The sequence below is a fragment of the Lactuca virosa genome, chromosome 2 (genome assembly GCF_052849685.1).
Source record: "Lactuca virosa cultivar CGN04683 chromosome 2, Lactuca_virosa_CGN04683_v6, whole genome shotgun sequence".
NCBI lineage: Eukaryota > Viridiplantae > Streptophyta > Magnoliopsida > Asterales > Asteraceae > Lactuca > Lactuca virosa.
In genome coordinates, this window is record NC_136427.1 from 221,534,245 (window position 1) to 221,538,744 (window position 4,500).

General features: G+C 33.6%; 1 long non-coding RNA gene across 1 annotated transcript; it reads right to left on the minus strand.

The window, feature by feature from the left end:
* Positions 1–2,374: 2,374 nt before the first annotated feature.
* LOC145156831 (uncharacterized) lies at positions 2,375–3,569 on the minus strand. The gene is made up of 2 exons (XR_013736933.1): positions 3,219–3,569; positions 2,375–2,673 (listed from the first exon to the last, which is right to left on the minus strand). It is a non-coding gene; the product is annotated as an uncharacterized LOC145156831 (long non-coding RNA).
* Between the last annotated feature and the right edge of the window lie 931 nt (positions 3,570–4,500).

Consider the following 4,500-nt stretch of genomic DNA (forward strand, 5'->3'; position numbering starts at 1 on the left):
GACGTAAACCCTAGAGGCAGATCCTCCGTCATCTGCAAATGTGGGTATATTTTCCACCATAAAAGGGAACCGGAAAAGAATCTGGATCACAAACTGAAACGATGGTGAGATTTTTTAAATCGATTTCTTATGGATTCAATCTTTTTCATCTCATCCTACAACATCGTCGACTCCATCATCCATCGCCGAAATCAATCAGCCTTCGTCTTTTAAGACCTTACGCCAACAATCAACATAGACATTTCCACCATCGATCTCTTCAGTCGATTCCTACATCACATCGACAATCCTAGCTCATCCCATTCCAGGTATGGGATTTCCACGTCGGGAGAATCAGTGCCGTTTTCCACTCTTTCCATACTTAATTTCCATTTAATCTCCCTGATGCCCATATTGTCTTTGATGTTGCTAGTCTGCGATAGCGAGAATCCATCCCCGAATCCAACTCCGACTCAAGCGCTTCAATCTGCGGCTGCGATTCCGAGCTTCACATCCACACCAGGTAAATCAATTTCTTTGTTTGTCATTATTTAGAAATCAATAGGATTTTTGTAACATCCATAAAAAATTATGAAAAATTTAAACTTTTTAAAACCAACCCAATACACAAATTGTTACACACATAGTTTTCAAAAACATTTCAACATAAGAGTTTCCCAAAATCATAAGTCAAAACATGAGGATGTGTGCGGTCAGGCCTTCGCCTTCCCGCGGTCATCTGAAGTACCTGAAACATGACCCAAAACTGTAAGCTAACGCTTAGTGAGATCCCCCAAAGTACCAACACACAAACAAATAATATATATAATAACAGCAGGTCGGGTCCAATCAACCATCGAGTTGGAATACCCCAAACCCCTCAACCATTGGGTTGGAATGCCAATACACTATGAGTCTAGTCAACCATCAGGTTGGAATACCTCATGCCCATCAACCATCGGGTTGGAATGCCAATATACAATGGGTCCTGTCATCCTCGGGATGGAATACCCTCGGGCCCACTCAACCATCGGGTTGGAATGCCCCCGGTCTGTTGGCTCACGCATAAAGCAGTAAAGGCTCAACCACCAACCAAATATGTATACATATACATAACATATAAACATATAATCAACCAACAGACAACAGACAAATCAACTTATCACTAAGCATAACACCATCCCATATACCAGGATACCGATCTAACAGATCATTACAATACAATAGCATACATTACAAGATATCAAATCCAAAGGGCCGGCCTTGGTGGTAGACCTGACAATTTGATACACGACACGATTAACACGACACAAACACGATACGAGTTTTCTTTGTATGTGTTTTAGAAATTCGTGTTTCGTGTTTATTCGTGTCTGACACGTATTTTAAATCCGTGTCTTATACGTGTCAAACACGAATTTACCTGTTTAGACACGTATAAGACACGATACAAATTTGTGTTGACACGTGATACGTACAAACATGTATATACACATATATACTTTAGGGTTAAATTTTATATTTATAATTTATTAGGGACCAATTTTGTAAAAGTCAATTAGTTTATAGCCTTAGCTTAAAAAAAAGCCATTAAAAACGTGTCTATTCGTGTTTTTTCGTGTTTTCGTGTAATACGGCTGAAAAACGTGTCTATTCGTGTCGTGTCACGTGTCACACGAATTTTTTACGTGTCGTTTTCGTGTTTGATACCCCAAACACGTTTTATAATTCGTGTCGTGAAAATTCGTGTCTGACACGAATACACGACACGCATACACGAATTGTCAGGTCTACTTGGTGTATTCGACCCACACGTACAGTGAGGAAAACTCACCTCACAAACTGAACGGAAGCTGATGAGGTTCCGACTCCGAATCTCAGCTCTCTAATCAACATCTAATCGCACCAATGACCAATTTCCATCAAAATCCCAAAATACCCAAAATACTCTCAAGGTCAAACTTGGTCAAAGTCAAAATCAGAGTCAACTAGTTAAAAAAATTTCACATCTTTGAAGAAAGTGATACGTATTGTTAGATCACATTCAATGTTACACAACGTGGGCATCTACGAGAAGCCTTTGGAAATGTAGTTTATTGAAGTTGCAGGGTGTCTCCATAAGGTAACTTGGGAGATTGGGGTGTTTGTATGTACGTTTTAAAAAAATAGTGTCGGACCGTAGTATAGTTATACAAGGCATATGACAACAAGTTACTATGACTTTTCATCGTAGGACTCGTTTTCTTAGGATCGTGTATGATGCACCTGTAGTATGTTTTAAAACTAATGCCTTGTTGATTTTTTGTTGTATTTTACTATTCCAATATTTTGTTAGACGTAAAATAAAAAAGTATACGTAGATTAAAGAAAAAATATGATACAATAGTCGCAAAGATTATGAAGCAAAATAGACACAGAAATTTATAAAATGATATACAAACCGTTACAAAAAGGTGCATACTAAAATATAGTAAATCATACTATCCAACTTAATTTAAGAAATTATGATTTATCCTGAAATTTTAATGGATACAAGGATTTATCTTCTTCGATAAAATTGTCAAATCTCCTTTTCTAATAAATAAATAGTTTGAATCTCCTACTGCCATGTGTCAAAGTCTTTAACTGCCATGTGTCTGCCTCTTAATCTTCCTAAATTCAACGTCTGACTACCATTTGATTCCATATCAGCTCCTACAAATTAGCAAATCAGTTTTAATGCTCCTAATTTACCTGCATTTAAATATAGAGAATACAGATATGATATCCTAAAAAACAGCTATTCATATTCCAATTTCCCCTTCTTTTTTTTTTGAACCGGCAATTTCTCCCTACATAGCAGCACACTATAATCGGTTTAAATGGAATGTTTATAATTCGTTTACTAACAAATCAAAAGAAATTTTATAAAATAACTAACCAATATTCTTCCTCATCTCTACCATGTATAAATTATGAATACCAACTTCATCTCACAATAAAAAAATATCATTCTTTTCTATCTCATCATTGACCTCTGCAGAAGAAACATCTGTTTGATTCATAGCTTTCATTCATCGGGTTAGTGTATTACATTTTACCTATTTTCTCTTATATTGACAATTTTTTTACCAGAACTCCGCAATCTGAATTTTTTTTTTTTCAAATTAAACAGGTAATTTTATGTATATAATTACTTATCTTATGTTAAAATAATGAACAAGGAAGAACAATTCCAATAGATCAAGGTTAAATCTTACCGTTGTCATATGGTGTACGTCGGTTTGTTAAGTTGACTTCAAACACTCCGGTGAAAGTCATATCACTTTCAATTTCAAAGGTTGATCTTTCTGATGTGTAATCGACGACAATCGTGTGAAAAGGGGTTTAATCGAGTATATTTGACATGTAATCGATGGATGGTTTGATCGTAGGCGGACATTCAGATATGTGAAAAATAGAGACGGAAGAAGGATTGGCGGTGGTTCCAGGAAATTAGAACGGCGATAGTCTTAGGGCAAGAATATGGTTTTATTTTGAATGCATATTATTCGATTTCCCCTTGTATCAATGCAGTCTTTAGGTGGGGGAGAGAAGGAAGTGTAAATTGGGTTTACAGGCTCGGTGAGAATTGAAGTTAGTAATTTTTTTTTTTAAGTTCATAATTTAACAATATGAAACATGAATAAAGATTTTACTGTACTTTAAATTGTTTTTTATATTCATTAGTGAAGAAATTGTAAACATCTATATTTCCCAAATAGATACGAAATTTGTTTTGTAAATTAAAGAAATGTTGTAAAACATAAAAATGATATGTGAACATTTATGTAACCACATAAACCGTATTGACATTTTATATATTTACCCTTATGAATTATGTTTAACTATACGTGTTCATTATTATTTTTAATTAAAGTTCTTTTCTTTGACTACAAGTTTAAAAAATAACATGATTATACCACCTTAAATAGCAAAAAAAAAAAATTAAAGAAATTAAAATCCAAAAATATATCTACCATGTCGGCCAAACTTCATTCACCATACAAATTTTTTAACATGAGCATAATCATACCATGGACTTTTATTTTATTATTATTCTTCCTATAACTTTTATAAACTATTTCAAATATATACCATTCTCTTTCTTATGAATGTTTACTTTTTGTTATTAACAATTATTTCAAATATATTCCATTTTCTTTCTTATGAATGTTTACTTTTTGTTATTAACTATATTTGTAATTGTATATAGCATATGTCTTCGATCATCAACGACATAAATAGCATCTAAAAATTATCATGTCTGTCAAATCATATATTAGTTTTAAAAGTCGGGGTTTCATTTATGTTACTTAGAGAAATACCAATCACAAAAATGTCTTATATAATTGTAGTAGACTATAAATGATATCTTTATGCAAACATGTTATTGAACATGTTCTTGTATTCGGAAGTAATATTCAAAATCAAGCATGTATTCCATATAAAAATAACAACCGTGGTTTACACGGGTTATAAACTAGTTTTATTATAATCTTC